The sequence below is a fragment of the Ursus arctos genome, unplaced genomic scaffold (genome assembly GCF_023065955.2).
Source record: "Ursus arctos isolate Adak ecotype North America unplaced genomic scaffold, UrsArc2.0 scaffold_8, whole genome shotgun sequence".
Classification (NCBI taxonomy): domain Eukaryota; kingdom Metazoa; phylum Chordata; class Mammalia; order Carnivora; family Ursidae; genus Ursus; species Ursus arctos.
The window spans coordinates 39,996,615-40,017,670 of NW_026623100.1; positions in this window are offsets into that span (position 1 = coordinate 39,996,615).

A 21,056-nucleotide genomic window follows, 5' to 3' on the forward strand; every position below is an offset into this window, starting at 1 on the left:
TAATGAGTTGTAAGCATCCACTTCTCTCTTTTTCTTGTCCATGAAATGGGGATAATGGTGGACCTTATGGGGTTGTAAGATACAAATCATACATGTGTGAGAGTGTTTTGAAAACTGTAAAGCACTCTGTAAATATAAGACACTTAAATAGACAAATCTTTTAATAGCAAAATCTGTGAGAAGGCAATCTTGGTTGACATAACAAATTTAGTTTCCTCTGTTTGATGCCAGAAGGCGGCTAAATTTGAATGGGAATTCATTCCTTGGCCTTGGCCTTCTTAGATTAAGGCAGCAAATGCAGGTGATTCTTAAGCTTTGGTGGCAGCATTCATTATAATAGTGGGATCGAGGTGTCAGCAAAATGGGTCTTGCTTTTTTTCCCCTCGAGTGGGTTTTCTTTATTTCTTTACTCACTTTTTAAATTGCGTGGTGGCTGCTCTGACACAGATGCCATCATGTGAGAGAAAGAACAAAAGGTAAAGATAGAAGAGGGAGTGTCTTATTCTCCAAAAACCCCATTACCAATGGTGCTGATGGGTCTCTTAAGATGCATCCTCTTCTCTGTAACCTTGTCTCACATTGACTTTGATAATCATCTGTGTCTTGATACCCCCTGTAGTCCAGTTTCCAGCCTGATGTCTCTTCTAAGCTGTAGGCCTATGCATTCAGTTTCCTACTGGAATATCTGCCAGCCTGACCCCCGGCTCCCCCGCCCCCGACACCTAAAATTCAACATACACAAAACGCAACCTAGCATCTTCCTTTTCAATGTGCTTCTCCTTTTGTCCCTATGTCACTGGAGAGTGCTCTCCTGTATCCAGTTTCCCGAGTCAGAAAGCTGTGTCATGCTTGCCTCCTCTCTTTGTGTCAACCTTAAACCAAATTCTGTCCATCGTCCCTTCTTAATATATCTCTATCCTTTACATTCACCCATCATGCTGACTTTTTGCAGTTCAGGCTACCTTCATGTTTTGACTGGTGACCTGCAAAAGCCTTGTAGCACATCTCCCTGACTCCAGTCCTCTTAGTTCCTGCCCATATTTCATATTGTACCAACCACATCATTGTACCAGCCAAGCCAATCTCTCTAAAACCCCAATCTGATCCCCTCAGAATTCTTTAATGGCTTTACCTTCCTCTCATGTGGAATCGAAATTTCTTAAAATGACTCCCAAAGACATTTTGAATATGCCTCGTTGACCTATCTTGATGATTTCTTGACACACACACCACCCTTCCTTCCACTCAGTACTCAAATTCCACTAAACTAGGTGTAGTTTTGTGATCATGTGCTCCCTCTTCATCCCTATGCTGCTTCCTCTGTCAGGAATTGCTTTCTGGGCTCCCTCCTGAACTGCTTTTGTCTGGCTTTGCTCACCTACCCTCCCTGGTACGTTCGTATTTCTTTTCTAAGCTGCTCTCACTCTTTCTGTCCTGCACGGGCTACTGTACTTTCATCTCATGCTATACTTTCCTGATGCTCTCACTCTGGGTTGTAATTGCCTGGTTACTTACTTCATCTCTTCTCTATCAAAATGCTGTTTGAAGACAGAGTCTTTCTTTTGTCTGACGCGTGTTGCTGCTTAGTACAGCGCCTGGCACATAGTGGGCACTCAACTATTTGAGTGAAGTAATACATACATTCCAGCCGCAGCAAAGTGGACTTCCTGGAAAGGAGCGCAGCATTTCTGCTGAATTATTTTACTTAAACATTAGGTACAAACATCAGGCATTTAAGGTGGAAATAAAATTCAGGGCCAGTGAAGTGATTTTTATTAATGAAAAGTTATAAACTCGGAAAATCCTTAGAACCTAGATTTAACAAATATTTTGGAGATGTTTACTTATCCTCTGTCAGTTTTGGGAACAAGTTAAACAGTTCTTCCATCTTTCCAATGGTTCTGTTGGTCTCAGTTTATACAGTATAAGGATGTTCTGTTTTGAGCGATATTACAAAGATGATGCATACAAATGATCCAGATCCTGGGTCTGGGGCTTGGATTTTACGTGTGTAAATCCACTGCTCGTGAAATGATATAGTCTTAGGCTAATTCCATTTTTTTGAAAGGATAGCCTCTTGTGTATTTTGATCAAGGAGAAAGAAATGGGATTTGGACTTGGACAGAGCTGATTTTCATCTTCTGCTCTAGTATATACCAGACATGAGATTCTCAGCAAAGTATTTAATTTTTCAGTAACTCAGTTTTCTCATCAGCAAAATGTAATATGAGCTACCTACCTACCTCACAGAGCTGGGTAAGGATTACATGGAATATGTGATAGTAGACAGTGAACAAAATGTGCTTCATTTCTCTGTAGATTATATTCATTTTCAACACAATGGAAAGAATAGTTGAGCTTTCAAGACTGTAACATGCCCTTGGGCCAGCAATTACTCATCCAGGAACTGTACAAAAATACTCATAAAAATATTCAATATATATGTAAAAATATTACTCTTTAAGCATTATTTTTAATTCCTTTTGTAGGCTTAATAAACATTTTAATGAAGTATACTATGCATACATAACAGTGCAACAATTAATAAATGTTTGGCCAGTTGGATTATTACAAAATGAACACATGTATTTAACCACCACATAGATTAAAAAACATAAGAGTATTATCAGCACTCTAGGAAACCTCCTCTTGCTGCTAATTTTACAGTCACCAACCTTAACTCCTTTCCAAGTATAACCCTTAACCTGCTACTAATATCATCAATTACTTTTGCCTACTTTTGAAATTCATATGGGAATCCTATGATCTGTACTCCTTTGTATCCAGCTTCTTTCATTCATCATTGTGTTGGAGATTGGTGTGATAAATTTTTTTGTTGTGTGTTGTGGGATGCTGCTGTATATAGCAACAGTTCATTCAATTTCTAGTTGTAGGCAATTCCATAGCTTGAATGGAGAAAAATTTATTTATCTACTGACAGACAATTGGGCTTTTTCTGGCTTTTGGCTATTATAGATAATGTCGTCGTGGCCGTTATTGTGCATGTCCTTTGATTTGTGTAATATACATTTCTTTAAAACACAGAGTAGAATTGCATGGTTGTAGGTCATGTACATGTTCGACTTAAGTATATTTCCATAGTGCTTATACCATTTAACATTCCCGTTAGGAGTTGTGGGAGCTCCGGCTGCTCCAAACTCTGCTAAAGCTTAACATTATGTCTTTCTAAATTGTAGTTTTTGAAGTGGGTAGTGATCTCTCATGATCATTTTTATATTGCATTTCTATAATGACTAACATGGTTGAGTACTTTTTTTTTTAAAACGGTCTTTTGAATTTCTTCTTTTGTGAAATAACTGGTAAGTCTACTGGCTCGTTTTTTCCCCTATTGGATTACTTTTTCTCTTCTTGTTGTTTTACAAGAGTTCTTTATAAATTCTGTTGTAAGGCCTTTGTCAACTATATTTATTGCAAATATGTTCTTCCACTTGATGTTTTGCCTTTTGACTTTCTTACTGCGTGCTTAATTTTAATGTGTTCCAGTTGATCAATCTTTTCCGTAGTGCTTAGTGCTATTGAATACATCTTTGATTATCCAAAATTTATGAATATATTTTTCTGTTATCTTCCAGAAACTTATTATTTTACTTTTGAAATTTACTGTAATTAGCCTAAAATTGAGTTGTCTGTATATGGCCTGTGATAGGGGCAAGCTTTTTTTCTTTACCTTTCCTGTCCAATATTCAAATATCCAACAGACGCAGCACAATTTAACAAAAGGATTGTTCACTATTTTCAGTGTTTTACTGTACCACTTTTGTTACAAATCAAGGGACCATATGTGAACAATCTACTTTACAACTCACTGTTCTACAATTTTGGTCTATTTATCTGTCCTTGCCTCTTTATTTGTAGTGCCTGACATTCTCTATATACATATATAGTATATATATATGTATGCTACATATACGTATATAGTGTTTGTGTGTATGTATTTATTTAGTAAATGTCAATACAGTAAGGCATAGTTGATTAGAAAGATATAGGATATACCCAGCATATGGTCGATTTCAGTTAATGTTACATATGCACTTGAAAAGAAGTCATGTTATGTATTTGTTGGATTTAATATTCAGTACATCAAATGGTCAATTTTGTTAATGATGTTCAAATTTTCTACACATTTACTGGATTTTTCCCCACTTGTGCTTTTAATTATTAAGAAAGGCTAACTGAACATAATAATAATAATAATAATAATAATAATAATAATATGTGTTAAAATGTTCCACTGTAATTGTGGATTTATTGATTTCTCCTCTTATTTCTGTTTATTTTTATTTTATAGCTAAATTTCTAGTGTGCACACATTTAACACTTTTTTTTTTAAAGATTTTATTTTATGTATTTGACAGAGACAGCCAGCGAGAGAGGGAACACAAGCAGGGGGGATGGGAGAGGAAGAAGCAGGCTCCTAGCGGAGGAGCCTGATGTGGGGCTCGATCCCAGAACGCTGGGATCATGCCCTGAGCCGAAGGCAGACGCTTAACGACTGCACCACCCAGGCACCCCACATTTAGCACTTTTTTATCTTCTTGGTGGATTGATTTTTTGCTCTTACGAAATGTCTCTTTATATTGATACTTTTTTTACATGTATGAAGCTAAATTTAATTATATTTATTTGTTTCTTACAATATAGTTGACATACAATATTATATTGATTTCAGATGTACAACAGAGTGATTCAACAATGATATACATTACAAAATGCTCACCATCATATGTATACTTAGCATCTGTCACCATGCAATGTTATTAATTCTATTGACTATATTCCCTATGCAGTACTTTTCATCCCCATGACTTATTCATTTTGAAACTGGAAATTTCTACCACTTAATCCCCAATGAATACTTTTTAATTAAGCATTTTGAAATATCTGTATAGTTACACGAGTGTTGTCTTGTTGGTGTTTGCATGATATATTTTCCCTCTCCTTTTACTTTTGACTTTTATATATTTATGTATTTAAAGTTTCTGTCTCATAAGCAGTGTGGTAGGCAAAATTCTAAGATGACCCTACATGACCTGACCCTCACCTTCATACAATCTCCTCTCATTGAGTGAGAGTGGAAACTTGAGTATAATGAGGTCTCACTCTCCTAATTATGTTATGTTACATGGCAAAAGAGATTTTGCAGATGTAATTGTCAGTTGACTTTGGGTTAACCAAAAGTATATCTAGGTGAGCCTCATGTATCATATAACCCCTTGAAAAGCAAAATGTTTACAGGTGAGCCGCAGAGGAGAAGTCAGAGAGAATCCAAACATGAGAAGGATCAGAGTAAAAGAGATATTCCATCAGTAGTTTTGAAGACAGAGGGGACTGCCTGGAAAGGATTTGAGAGATCTTCTGGTATCGGAGAGCAATCCCCAGGGGACATAAGTAAGAAATGGGGACTTGAGTTCTCCAGTGGCAGGACACTGGTTTCTGCCAACAGTATCAAGTAATACTTGATATTGTTGAAGTATTACTCTTAGAAATATTACTTTTGCCACATTCTTTCTCATCTTTTTTTCTTGAATTTTGTGTGTGTGTGTGTATGTGTGTGTGTGTATCTATGAGAAACAATCTTGTTTACCATTACTCTTAAAGTGTAACTCCTCAGAAATCCCTAATACAAAATCCTCTGATGTCTGTCAAATTCTCTTCCTTTGGCAGCACGGAACTCAGTATTTTGGTTCCACCTGTTCTATGAACTCTCAAAAGCTCTGTTTGGCTTCTCAGCTTCTCAGCTACTGTTTTCTGCTCAGTTTTGTAGCCTCTTAATTCTCTTCCTCTTGAATCATCATTATTCTGAAGGGAAAGGGTGTACAAAATGTCAGGCTAATCCTTCTGGTCTTTCCTTACCTTGGTGCTATGTCCCTGGAATATGTTCTCAGGGCCTTGGAATCTTTCTGATGCATTCAAACATCTTTCTGTCTATCTGGATCTAGCTCTAGATGTAGATATATATCATCTATCAATCTATATTATTTATCTATGGTGATAGATAGATAGATCTATCTTCAGATTTTCTAATTTTTCTCTATAAAAGGTTAGTCTAAAACAAGTTTGTCTTTACTGGAAAGAAAAGCTTATTTCAAACATTTGTAATATCAAAATATTGTATGGAATCTAAATGTTCTTTTGTGGAAAGGGGGATGGCTAAATAGATTATGATACCATCAATCAATCAATTCTCTGTAGTTGGTTAAAGGAAAAGACTAAGTTAACCCTGTACATATTGACATGTATATATTGACATGAGAAGATGTCTATAATATAATGTTTAGTGAAACAATTCAAATTCCAGAACAAGAGGCATATATAAACCCATTTTTCTTGACAGAAACAAAATACTCTTAAAAAAAGCGTGTATGTCTGTGAGTATGTGTTTATATGGGCATAGACACTTGGGAGGGATTGATGTACATGACTAAATATTACTATTTGGTTACTCTTAAAAAGTGGGATGAGATGAGTTGAGAAGGAAAGCTTTTACCTCTTCTTTGTATTCCAGGGAAGTATTTGAATCTGGGGACATTTCCATTACTTTTGGTTTATATTTTTTAAAAAATAAAATAAAATATTTTAAAGAGCATACATGAAAACATATGCCCTTGACCCAAGTAAATTTTGTCACTTCTATGTTTTAAAGAAATAACTATATGCTAAACCAGCTTCTACCTCTGAGACTTCTCCAGGTGCACCTAGATAATTTTCTTCTTTTGATTACATAAAGTATCCAGCATCAAACTGATTCTTAACTGTGGGGCTAAACAGTATTGATATTTGTAATCCATTACATCGATCTAGCTTGGATAAATGATTTTGGTATTTTCAAACAGGGCCAAACACTGATTCTACCAAATCCAGTGAACTTTTCCATCAATGCCGATTAAGAGTTGAGAGCAGTTCTGGAAATGGTCCAGCGCATGGGAATGGCCATCTGGGTAGCTGTAGCTTTAGTTATGCACTGTGGGGCTAGTCTCCTAATTCAGCTCCGAATTTTTCTCAATAACCTTATAACAAAGTTATAGGCATTCATCTATTCCAGGCTGCCATTCCACAGGGGAACAGGGGAACCCTTAGGAGGAATTCTGAGTATGTAAGTATGGACTCAACTTGTTCTCAGAACTCAGAACTCCATTGTACCATAGTTCCAGTTACTTCTTGTGCCAAGAACATAAATTCTTTATTGAAATTTGAAAGTCGGACCAGTATTGTTCCAAAACGTAGAGAGCATCATTGAATTTTATATTAGACTGGAAAGAGACATGTTCTATTTATGGTTTCCGCAAAATTAGTTCCAAGTGTAGCTCAATATGTATAATCTGAAACAAACCATAAAAATTATCTTTCCTGTACAACAAAACATATTGTGTAATTTCTTTAATAGTAAGCTCTCTTAGTGAGTTTTATATAAAAATCAATATATATGACAACGGAGCAAAGTATGGCAATATGTATATTATTTAAAAAAATATAAGATGTCTGTTGTATAAGCAGAAAATTCTTGTGTCACTTGGGGATTGAATTTGGCTGGTATTATTTTTCTCTAACTCACACAAAGTCCTGAGGTAGTCAGGCTGGAGCTGGTGAGGCCACTCTGCAGTTCCCAGGGACCCAAGCACTTCCCACCTTTCTGCTCTGCCATCCTAGCCTGCTATCTTGATCTTTTAGTCACAAGATAAAATATGTCCGTGTTGCAAGAAGAGGAGGGAGCAGTGAAGGGCAAAAACAAAAGGGAAGGCTGACCACGTTGGTGTCTTTATCAACGGGTTTTCTATAAACTAGTCAACATCTTCTAATTCTATTTCAATGTCAAGGAGGGTGCCAAAAGACACAAGGCAGGAGAAGCTGGGACATAAGGTTTTTAGCTGGGTACCTTTTCACCACCATCACGATGAAGACTGGGGATTTTCTTAGGAGGGAAGAGGAAGAAGGAGAAGGAGGAGGAGAAGGAGGAGGAGAAGGAGGAGGAGGAGGAGGAGGAAGAGGAGGAGGAGAAGAAGAAGAAGAAGAAAAACAAAAGGATATTATCTAGGGAACCAGCAGTCTCTGTCATGTTCTTCATGTTTATAGGACAAATGTTTTAAGTTATTTCATTCAGTTCAATGCTTAGTGCCAGGAATGAATTCAATCCAGGTAAGAGAAAGTGTTTGAGCGCCTGATCAGGATTCATAATAATAACTACATCTGACATTTTTTTCTCCTCTCTTGAAAATATTTTAATACTATGCCATGGAATTCTGTAAAAACACAATGAGACTGGTAGGAAGAAGATGATAATCTAGTTACACTTAAGAGAAAACTGAAGACCAGAAAGATTAAATCACTTGACCAAGAACTTACAGAAAATCTGTTAATTTAAACCTAGATTTTTGACTCCTAAAATAGGATGATGAAATTTAATTATTGTTATTCTCGTATACCCTTGTTAGGAATATCTTAAATTTTTGTCTCATTCTCAAAAGATATTTCATTCTGCATATTCCCACTGATGGACCAACTCCTATAGGGAGAAAAATGGCACATCCTTATGCTCCAGAAGTGTGAAGTTTGGATGAATTTCATGCTTCTTTTAAACGCTTCTGGATGGCACCTGTTCCCTAAAGAATGCCCTATTTATCCATGTTCCTATGCAGCTAAACACCATGTGGGCCTATAAGTGATGTGAAAGCACACGCTTCCTAAATAATCAGTTTTCCAGCTGAGAGCAGATGGTTTGTATTTCACACCATCATGGGCCAATCCTTGACAGCTGTTAGAATATGGCGAGATAACCATAGCTGCCATTTGGATAATCTTAGAAATGTATAGTAAATAGGCTGCTTAATGTTGAGAAACAGCTATTTGTCTCATCTTTGTATATATAACCAGGGTTGTTTGGTTGTAGTATTCCCAAATAGAAGGTGGTAATGTTCCTAATCTTAGATCTGCTTATTTTCAAGATCTTCCTTTTCCAAACTCTCCTCATTGTGTGTGTGTGTGTACTGTGTGTGTGTTTGCGTGTGTGTGTGTGTATCCAGTCTGTCAGTTTTATAGTATAAAGGTGTAAACAGACCCCAACACTTCCCCTTCCAAAACCTTACCCCAGAGTTTCAGACAGAGTCGAAGCACAATTATCCCATCCCATTCAGATGAAAATAATCATATTTTTACAGTCCTCCAGATAAAAGGTGTCTACAGCCTCCCAAACGAATCGTTTTAGTATGCATCAAATCCTATGAGGAGAGCATTATGTAAGAATACCCTCATTTACATTCCAGATGTGTATGTGCGTGTGTGTGTGCGTGCGTGCGTACGTGCGTGTGCATTTGCACGCAGGTGCCTGTGTGTTGCGGCACCTAATCAGGTTGGTGAATATTCTTCATCAGTATTATCAGCTTTTACACTGGAGGTGACTGAATTTTTGGAGTTGTTTGCCCCGGTCAAGCAAGGTAGTCAAATTATGCAGTGGTAAGAAGCACCTTTAAAATCAGTAGCTTTGAACATCTGTGTTTTTTCTCATTAACGCCATGTGTTCGCTGGGAATCAGCTGACTCTAGTCTGCATCACTGTTGTCTGCATCCTGGACCTGGCTGTTAGAGCAGCTCCTATCTGGACCTATGGCAGAATGAAGAGGCAATATGGGGAAGGACTACCAATGCTTCTGATCAAAAGTGCAACACATAGCTTGTGCTCAGATTCCACTGAGATCAGAGCAAGTCACATGCCCATGCCGGGGCTCCTCAGGAGAGAGAAGCGTAAACCTGCCAGAAAGAACCAGGTATTAGGGACATTCAAATAACGACCCCAGGCCAGCTCCCCTGTCACCAGAAATGCTGTCCACTCTCCTTTGTACACACAAAACACATCCCTTCCACAAGGAATAGAATCCCTTCCCCACGGCTTTAGCCACAGAGGCAAGTGTTCCTCGTCCAAGTTCTCTGAGTGACGCCTGGCATTCTCATCTGGTCTGGAGGTAGCTCCTTTTGTTTAGGAGACTAGTGCCTTCAAAAGACAAGTTATCTTCCCTGTCACAGACTCAATTTTCAGTGGAGGAATGGGGACAGGACAATAGCTATAAATACTTTTGTTACAAGTGGGAGACGCAGAATAGTCACTGGTTTGTGACTGAAATCTCCCTGTGCAGACATTATGAGACTCTACCCAGAACTGGCTACATAATTTGCAGAAAGCAGTGAAAAATGAAAATGCAAAGCTCCTTGTTCAAAAAATTGTAACAAGAGCATTAAACCAAGCATGGGGTTCTTTTGAGCTCGGGGGCCTATACTACTGCACAGGTCATACAACCATGAAGCCAGCACTGTCCTTCGGGAATGTTCTTTGATGAGGTGCTGATTCCTCCTGTGGCGGCGGCTGCAGCTGCTTAGAACTTTGCTCTCAGTAGCTTTTGACTTTACCCTCTAGGAGCTCTTCTCCAGTTTCCAGTATCCTTTTTTGGCTGCATTTGAAGAAGGCATTGAGGGAAAGGACTTGGGAGCTGAAGAGATTTCTCAATCTGCTTCCTGTCCATAAGGGTTAGAGGCCCAAGGGCCACTTTGTTGTTTGAAAAAGCAGTATCTTTAGTCCAGCCTAGAGGATTTGGCGTAGTCTAACTATTGTATTAGTTTCTTGGCATTGCCATAACACGTTACCACAAACTAAGTGGCTTCAAACAAGAGAAATGTATTCTCTCACAGTTCAGGAGGTCGGAAGTCTGAAATCAGGTGCTGGTAGGGGCACCTTCTGGAGGCTCGGAGGGCAAATCTGTTCCATGCCTAGCTTCTGGTTGTTGCTGGCAATCTTTGGCATTCCTTGGCTTGTAGATACATTATTCCAGTCTCTGCATCCATTTTCACACGGTGTTCTCCCCTGTGTGTCTGTGTGTCTATCTAAATTTCCCTCTTATTATAAGGATAATGGTTATTGGATTGGGTGTTCTTATAAGAATTGAATTAGCTGTCCTAAATCAGGGTGACTTCATCTTAACTTGATGACATCTGCAAAGACCCTATTTCTAAATAAGATCAGATTTGCACATTGTAGGTGGACGTGAATTTGGGGGTCGGGGGACTGTTCATACCAGCACTACTGTCACAGATTAAGCCAGATTCTGGGCACCTTCAAGTGCCTAAAGCCCAGTTCTTTTCAATATGATTTTGTTCATCTTGACTTTATTATTGGTATTTTGAATCATAAAGGGATTTTTCATATTTCTATACCCTTAGTTAATTCATTCAGAAAATTTTAACAGTGAATGTGAGGGTTATATCTTTCATTTGCTGCCTTTCATGAAGTTTTAGTCACTCATTATCACTACCGATCTTCCTGATTTTCTTTTAAGCTATTTGTCATTGAGAAGCAAACCTCTCCAACCCTGGAAGCCCTTGCCTTGATCTGCTGGGAGTACCATAACAGAATAGCATAGACTGTGTGACTTAAACAATGGAAAGTCTAGAGGCTGGGAAGTCCAAGATCAAGTTGCCAGCAGATTTAGTTCTTGGGTGAGGGCTCTCTTCCTGACTTATAGATGGCTGCCTTCTCGCTATGTCCTCACATGGCAGAGAGACAGCAAGGAAGCTCTTTGGTATTTTTTCCTTATACAGACACTAACACCATTATGAAAGCCCCACCACCATAACGTCATCTAACCCTAATTATCTCCTAAAGGCCCCATCTCCAAATACCATCACACTGAGGATGAAGGCTTCAATATAGGAATTTTGGGGGAACATAGTCCATAGCATTTTTCAAATTGTTGTACTCTGTTTCCTTTTATTCCTGTATACATACGGGTCCATTCTTTTCTTAGATTTCTTTCTTTCAGTAACTTGTCAAATGTAGTTAATTGTAACCCAACAGATTATACTAAGATTCTGATTTTTCAGTTTCTCCATCTAGAGCAAAAAGCTGGTTCAGTACATTACTGCTTCGTAAGTTATGAAGGTGGCCATTTTAGCAAAGTTTGACTGCTACATAAGAAGGATTGCCATCCACCCAACCCCCAATATCATCTTCTTAGCTACCCACTGCCTAGCTCCTCATTAAAATCCACACTTTAGTAAAAATGTTATGTCAGGGTGCCAAGGCATTTCAGTGATAAAGAATAATCTTTTAATAAGTGGTGCCAAGACAACTGCCTATCTACACACAAAAGAGTGAAGTTTGACTGCTTTCTCCACTATATGCAGACATTAATTCAAAATGTATCATAGACATCACTGTATAAGAATGAAAATTATAAAACTCTTAGATGAAAACATAGGAGTGCATCTTCATGACTTGAATCAGGCAATAGTTTCTCAGACGTGACACCAAAAGCATAAGTGACAAAATAAATAGATAAATTACACTTCATCAAAAATTTTTAAAAGTTTGCAATTCAAATGACACCATCAAGAAAGTGAAAGAGAACCTGCACAATGGGAGTAAATATTTATAAATTATATATCTGATAAATGAGTTGTATCTAGAATACATAAAGAACTCTTAAAACTGCATAATAAAAAGCAAATAATACAATTTAAAATGGGTATAGAATTTGGATAGTTCCCCAAAGAATATACACAAAATACCAGTAAGCATGGGAAAAGATGTTGCCATCATTAGTCACTGCAGAAATGTGTATCAAAAGCCCATGAGGTATCCCTTCCCTTCCACTAGGATGTTTAGAATCAAAAAGCATATAATTACAAGTGTTAGCAAGGATGTGGAGAAATTGAAACCTTAATACACTGATGGTCAGAATGAAAAATGATACAGGCACTTTAGAAACAGTCTGGTAGATTCTCAAAAATGTAAACATAAAATTACCATAAAACCCAGCAATTCCATTCCTAGGTATATATGCAAGAGAATTGTAAATATACGTGCATGTAAAAACATGTACGTGGATATTAACATGGAATAATAACCACAAAGTATAAACAACCAAAATGTTCACCAACTGGTGAATGGATAAACAAAATGTGGTTTATTAATATGATGAAATAATATTTGGTGATAAAAAGGAATGAAATACTGATAAACATGCTACAACATTGATATATTTTGAAAACATCATGTTTCATGTTTTCCTTCATATGAAATGTCCACAATGGGCAAATCTATAGAGACAGAAAGTAGATTAGTGGTTGCTAGAGGTTGAGGGAGAAACGAGGAGTGACTGCTAATGGGTTTAGGATTTCTTTGGGAGATGATAAAAATGTTCTAAAATTAGTGGTGATGATTGCACAACTCTGTGAATATACTAAAAACCACTGAAATGTACACTTTGAAAGGATGCGTTTTATGTTTTGAGAATTGTGTCTCAATAAACCTACTATTTTTGAAAATGTTATGGCATAATTCCATAGCTGTACCATTTTTTTTTAGCAGTCATGATAGGTGTTATACTGTGATAACAAACAATTCCAGAATCTCTATGGCGTAACAATTTATCTCTAACTCATGCTATATGTTGATCATACATTGTCTGGAGATTCTGATCTCTTTCTTCTCTTTTTCTTCTCCTGTGGTGACACAAGGTATGTACTGGCTCTTGAAGCTACTATCTGGAAGTGACACACATTGATTTTGCTCATGTTGACCAAAGGCGGATTACCTGGCTATACGTGAGTTCTATTAGGCAGAAAAGTATGAGCCCACCATGTTCTCTGAAGCAGCAAGAACAAAATATTTGTGTTCACCCCTAAGGAATATCTCTAACTGTGTGAAAAGATTATAGGTGCAGATTATAGCTGTGAAAAGATTAATTTTCATAGTTGTTTGTTTCTTTAGTGTAGCGGGTAGTTACTATCATGCAACAGACTACTTCAAAACACAGCGTTAAACAGTAAGAAGCACGTTTTTCTTGCTCATGGGTCTGTGGGTCGACCAAAGTGACTCAGGTATACATTCTGAGGCCAGGGTGAAGGCCAGCCATCCTCTAAGACATGCCTTTCCAAAGGCACACTGCTACTTCCACCTACATTATGTTGGCCAGAATAAGTCCTAAGGCCCAAATAAGCATCAGTGGAGCAGACAGTCTTTGCATGGTATGTGTGGGGGTATGGGAAGAGGAGATCTCTGCTAAATAATAATTTCATTTCCCTTATTAGGTGTCAGACTTTGTTCTAAGCATTTCATATGTGAGCACTCACTTTACTCTTACTACACACCCAAGAGTCAATGCCATACGTTACTTTCCTCCATTTTACAAAGGAACAGACTGGGGAACAGAGCGTGTTAAGTCATTTTCCTAATGGTAGATAGTTTGTAAATGATGAAATCACGATATGAACTAGAAAATGTGAATATATTTCTTATGTTTTTCTATCCATCAGTTTTTAATCACTTTACTGTATCTTCCACTGATATAAAGTTTAAAACTTAGATTGATAGTATTCTAACTTTTTAAAGAAAGAAGATAACACCTTTTAACTAAAAAAGAAATTGCAAAAACACTGCTTATCAATAGTTGAACTTCCATATTCAGTGAGGGAAGAAATGTAGTATGGGCAAAATAATGACAAATTCCCTTTTAGAATAATTTCTATTTTATTAATCATAATGACGTCTATATAATTTGACAAGAAGCAGTATAAATGTATGCATGTGTGTGTGTGTGCACAAGATGTTATTCATTTCACAGACAATACTTGAGATCTATTTGGATTTTTTAACTTTCCCAGGTGTCTGAGATCCACCAGTTGGGAATGACATATCTATAATATGGGAATATTCTTCTGTATATCTCTTATCGGTTTACATTAGTGTAACTCTATGTAGAAATAGAAAATTAATGACTCAGCTTGAAATAATGTTTCACTACAAGCCCTGGATATGTAATATCTCCCTTGCCTGGGCTCATAGTGCCTGTGAAAGTTGTGACTGGGTGTGTACAGTAATTCCTCCTTACTAAAGGAGTAAGAAAACAAGGGAGCAATCTAAATTTTTTTTAAAAAAGTTTTATTTATTTGTTTTAGAGAGAGAGTGAGCATGTGGGTTGGAGAGGGGAGAGGGGGAGGGAGAGGGAAAGAATCTCAAGCAGACTCCATGCTGAGTGCAGAGCCTATGATGGGGCTTGATCCTAGGACCCTGAGATCATGAACTGAGCCCAAATCCAGAGTCTGACACTCAACTGACTGAGACACCCGGGTGTCCCCTCACCTTTCTTTTTAAGTCATTATTGATTTTTTCCTCAAAGGTAGTCAAACAGAATTCCTTAGGTCAAATTTTATTTTTAGTCAACAGGTCTCTCGTAAATAACAGAAGCAAAGGTTGAAGTATTTGATCCTTTTGTTAAAAAAAAAAAAAAGATAGCAAGAAGCTGAATGTATTATATTTAGAAAACTATTTCCAGAGGGGGAGATGGTAAAATAAGGTTATTTTGCAAAGCTTGATGGAGAAGAAGGTGGTTAGATGGAGTGACATTATGAGGCACAGTGCAAGAAAGATCCCAAACTTAGCCTTCTGGCATCATTCAATTAAAATGGAAGTCTACGCCAATCATAATGTTACAAATAAATGTAAAATTTTTCAATAACTTTTTCAGTACAGAGTTTTCTCCCTTTGTTTCCAACATCTGAGTATTTTTAATTTCAACTGGTATTCAAATCTATAGTTAATTTTAACATGTCTGTGAAGCAGAGAGTGTGCGTGAACAAACACACGCACACTCACTTATTGGGGTAGATGGGATGTGGATACAATGGACCTAATTGAGACACTTCGTTTCCAAATGCATTTGGAAGAAGCATAAAAGATGGGCCATGGTTTAAAAAATATGCTGTATTCAAATTGTTACACAACTAATACCTGCTCAATATATTAACGTTTGAAACCTGAATCAAAAAGCAAAAAGAAACAAAAATGTAGATATACATCACCTTGATCGTACAACCCAGAGATAGCACTATTGACATTTGGGTATATAACTTCTAGGTTCTTCCCTTGCAAATATAATATATAAATATTTCACATCCAATATATTTACGAAGTTGTTTTGTTTTGTTTTAGTATTCATTGTTTGGGTAAATCCTCCATACACATTTGTCCAGTTATTTCCTTAAGATAATTTTGTGTAAATAGTTGCATGGAAAGAGATGCTGGGCCTGGAACTAGACCACTGGTTCTCAGTGTGTGGTCCCTGGACCCGCATCATCAGTATCACCTAGGAACGTTTTAGAGATGCAAGTTCTTGCACCCACTCCAGAACTATCGAATCAAAAACTAGAGTGGCACCAAGAACTCTGTTTTTAAAAGCCCTCTGGGATATTTTGGTACAGATTCAAATTGTTGAACCACTGAGACTGACTTAAAGTACAAAGCTTCATCTCCTGAATTTAGCACCTGAACTGCCTTGCCCTCTAGTAAAGACTCGTGGGAACTGTGTTCAGACTGTAGTCTGTGTATGCAGGGGTTGGGTTTGTTCCAGAGCACAGTTTCTTCCATTTCCGCTATTTTTTCTCTGGGATCACTTTTTGTAGTTTGTTTGGGTATTTAATTTCATTGCAGTTACTTTCTTCAATATCTGATGATCTCTTTACCTTCCTTTCCTATTTATGACTGAGGCACTAAAAAGCTGATAGGAATTCTCTGTGCATCCGTGACTGGTGGGCTTTATTGTGTGTCCATAAGGCAGGCTGCTGCAAAATCTCACCTCCGGGGTCAGCATGCACAGGTGTTTTCTCTTGTGCTGGCCAGATTCTCAGAGGAATTCTCCAGAGAACTACGTGGAGGGCTCTGACCTTGGTTGGCAGCATTTTCTGAGTTGAACAGAAGGAGGACCATGGGTTCTCAGTCTTTGATTTGTATACATTGTCTTGATTCCTTTTCTTCAGGACAATGCCTTTAGCTGACTCAGGCTTTCTTTACAGTCCTCATCTTCAGAGAGCAAACGTGTTTTCTGCCAGATTGCAGAGTGTAGTCTCATGGCTGCATAGGCTGTGGGAAGATATCTTGGGTCTCAAATATTCCTTTTGTATTCATATACATTTCTTTCAGAGAAATCTGGCATGTGAAATACCTAATTTTTTTGAAAAAAAAAATCAGAAAATTATGAGTGGCATCTCTAGTCCCCAGATAAATTGAAACCCTATTCATACTTTCACATTAATTATTCATCTATATCTGTCTATCTATCTATCTATCTATCTGTCTATCTACCTACCTATCTACCTACACCTTGATATCTCTTTTTATCGGTGATTCACTTAGTTTTATTAACGACAAATCAATTGAGACACTAAGAAAAAAATCTCTCATTTTTTAAAAGATTTTGTTTATTTGAGAGAGCGAGAACAAGTGGGGGGGAGAGACAGAGAGAGAGAAGCATGCTCCCCGCTGAGCAGGGAGCCTGACACAGGGCTCGATCCCAGGACCCAGAGATCATGACCTGAGCGGAAGGCAGATGCTTAACCAACTGAGCCACCCAGGTGCCCCATTTCTCCCTCATTTTAAAGGAGATAGACCCTAAATTTACATTGGGAAATGTTACTGTCAAGTATTTCTCACAGTCTCATTCCTCCACTCTGTTTCTTCATAATTCTTAAAATCTGAAGAAATCTCTAGGCTTTTTCACTTTAACGCCACCACAATTTGTCTTATTTTAGGAGTATTGCAAGATTCTAGGTGTCCCCTGCCATTTCCATTGCTTCCAAGTAATCCTTTTCCTCAGTTCCTTAAATTCTAGTGTTTGATACAACGGAGTCCTTTCTGTTGCCTCTCTGTCCTGTAGTATAGGAACCTGGCGTTAGCTCCCCTTGGGTGAGGTGCCAGCCTGTCTTCTGCGGGTTTATTTATTTTTCTGCCAGAGCAAGTACCCACCTTGAAAGCTCTAGGGTTGGAATGATGACCTAAAGTGGTTTGAAAGAAGCACAATCCTGGAAATGTATTATTATTATTATTATTGTTATTATTACTAAGTGATTTACCAGTTCAGAGAATCTTAATTAGACAGTGAAGCTAGGAGAGGCTAAAGAGATACATCAGGGTAAGGATGTTAAATCCTGATGACACTCAGAAATGGAGAAGGAATCAGTGTGTCTAGTATTAAACCTGAAAAGACTGACCTTAACGCAAGGATATAATCCTCAAGGTTAAGGACTGTCCAGATTTTTTTCTGTTGATAGATACTTAGCTGGCCTTACTGGTGATGAGTCGTGATCACAACAAAAAGAAAACAAAACATGGAAAGGGAGTAATAGTTGCAAGTCTCAGAGGAAGAACACACTTCTGAGAAATACCAATGACCGATTCAGAGCAGAATTTCCAGACATTGTTTGAAAAGGTCAATAAAGTGCAAGAAAAGAGCATATTCTAAAATAGGGACTAGGAGCCAGATGCAGAGAGAAAAAACCAAAGGTTTAAGAGAAGACAACAGGAGATGAAATGGGAGCTGGTGAGTTAAAAAAGTATTCCAGGAAAAATTAAAAACCTGTAGTACGATTCAAATCCAAATATGGAGAATTAAAAAGAAAAGTTAATGCTGTGGCACATGGAATCATGATATCTAGGGAAAATTTGATAATGTTTCTCAGAATTCAGGGGAGACAGACAATGGAATAAACATTATTAGAAACTAAAAGATTGTATAAGAAAGAGAACACAAACTTACGCATAAATATTTGGCAATGTTAAAGAAGGCATCAAAACAAATACAATAAGCTCAGTTATTAATAATATAATAGAATAAAAGTTTTCAGAGCTGCAGGCGTAATCAAATACCATAAAACACACGCAAACACACAAGTATACATATAAAAAATGAGTCAGGAATTATACCAGAAATACGAGCACACTTTAATATTCAGAATTCCTTAATTAATTAATGTCAATTAAAGTAAATATTTTATTTATTGTTAAAAAGCCTATTTCATATTATTAAAGAGTATGCTGAGCAAATATCCTGATGCAGGACTTGATCCCAGGACCCGGGATCATAACCCGAGCAGAAGGCAGACGCTTAACCAAATGAGCCATCCAGGCATCCCTTTCCTGGGATTTTTCGACACGTTTCCTGGGCTGTGTAAGTCTCGTTATAGAGACCGATCTAGGCTTGTGTCAATTCATTTTCTTCATGGTCCCCATTTCTGAGCCTCTTTGTATGTGAGTACCTTGGTTTGGGGTTTTCTCACAGGCTGGTCAGGATGAATTCATCAACAGCAATTGCCTACAAATTCTGTTTTTTTAACGACGAGTCAGCTTCCCTCAGCAGCCTGAAGCAAGGCTTTTGTCAAGAAACAAGGACTGGTGGGGGAGATTCTCAGCTTGCATTTTGTAGGCAAGCGGGATTTCCCAAACCTGAGCTCCAGGCTGGATCCTAGTGAGGGTGCCTGGCCAAAACCATATGCTCCGGATTCAGCTTCAGCCCGGGGGGCAGAGATTTCAGATCTTACTCTCACTCCATGGGCTGCCAGTTCAGTCTTCTCAGCATTGTGGGTTTCTTCTTTTGTTTCTATTTATTGCTTTAAAAATACATATTTTCACCAGAATTTTTATATATTTGGTGAAGGAGTATGATATCAATGAGTGGCCCATATTTCCCCAAAGGTCAAAATTTTCTTTTCTTTCTGACGTCTCGTACTTAACCAAAATACACCGAAAACACATCTACCACTTGTCTGGTAGGTTCTGCTCCATGTCCTGCTTTTCATATCTAAGATCTCCAAAAGGTCTGGAGTGTGCCATAGCTTCTTATTTTTTGTGTGAATTCAGTTATCAAAGTTTTAGAGAATATTTGGAAGGGAAAGTAGAAGGAAAAGACAAAATTAGAGCGTCTGTACACAAAATAGGAAGTCACTAGTGAAAAGCACATAATGCACTCTGATTTAATCAGCACCAAGAACAAGTAAACATTCAATGAAAATGCAGGGTGATGAATTTACAGCAGCTAAATGAAATATGTGCTTTCACAGCACGCAGCAAGTCTGTTGAATTCTTCTTTGGGAAATCACGATGCAAATAATACAATATCCGTTGCTCTGATTTTCTCTGCCACCTGCATCGTCCCTTCAGTTTGGGTCAGTCCATTAGTCAGGAGATGAGCGTCCATGAGTCTCTGAGATGCCAACACCACCCTGGAAGGAGAATGAGAGACATTGGTCAAAACCATTCGTCAGCATTTGTTCACTTCCTGTGGGCTTTATAAGGAGGTTAATCAGACAATGGTTTGTTTTCTTGAATATATGTCAACATTCCCCCCATCTTAATTTATCCTTGATCTCTGTGGTTTGTATGGAGTTCTTTTATTCTTTTTCTTTCCTTTTTCTATTTTTTCTTTCTTTTGAGGATCATAAAGATCCTCAAAGACAGAACTATGCTTCCGTGCAGAGGGAAAGTCAAAATCATAGATTTTTCTCCACTACTTTTTACCATAAAGACATGACTTGACCTGGGAACTGGTTGGGATGGGACATTGGGAACTTTGCTTTGGAATTTATGCCCTTAATTCTGGTCTTTTGCCTTTCCAAACGCTTACCGGCTATATTACACAATTTAAAATCCCTACGTAAGTTAAAGTGGCTGTATGCAGGGGCGCCTGGGTGGCTCAGTCGTTGGGTGTCTGCCTTCAGCTCAGGGCGTGATCCCGGAGTCCTGGGATCGAGACCCACATCGGGCTCCTCCGCTGGGAGCCTGCTTCTTCTTCTCCCACTCCCCCTGTTTGTGTTCCCTCTCTCGCTGGCTGTCTTTCTCTCTGCCAGGTTAATAAATAAAATCTTAAAAAAAAAGGGGGGGGGGAGGCTGTATGGATCAGTGCCATTTTGCCACCTCTGCTTAAGGCTGAAGAATTTGATTTTTTGCCTTAAAGATCCATTTCTTTTTCTTTAAGAATGGAACTATAATTGGCTAAGAAAAATCCAGCCTCTAACATTTCACACTCAAACTTTTGTATTTGAGAGCAAGGTACATAGGTGCTTTTAATTTGTTCTGAATTTTAAAACTATTTTAAAGATTTAGAATACCTAATAAAATATGTCAGAATGAGAAATATTAGTTCATGCTGTTTTTCTGTTGCTATACATTACTCAGAAAGTTATAAAAGCAGCTTATTTGCTTGGAAATAATTAAACATCCATCAG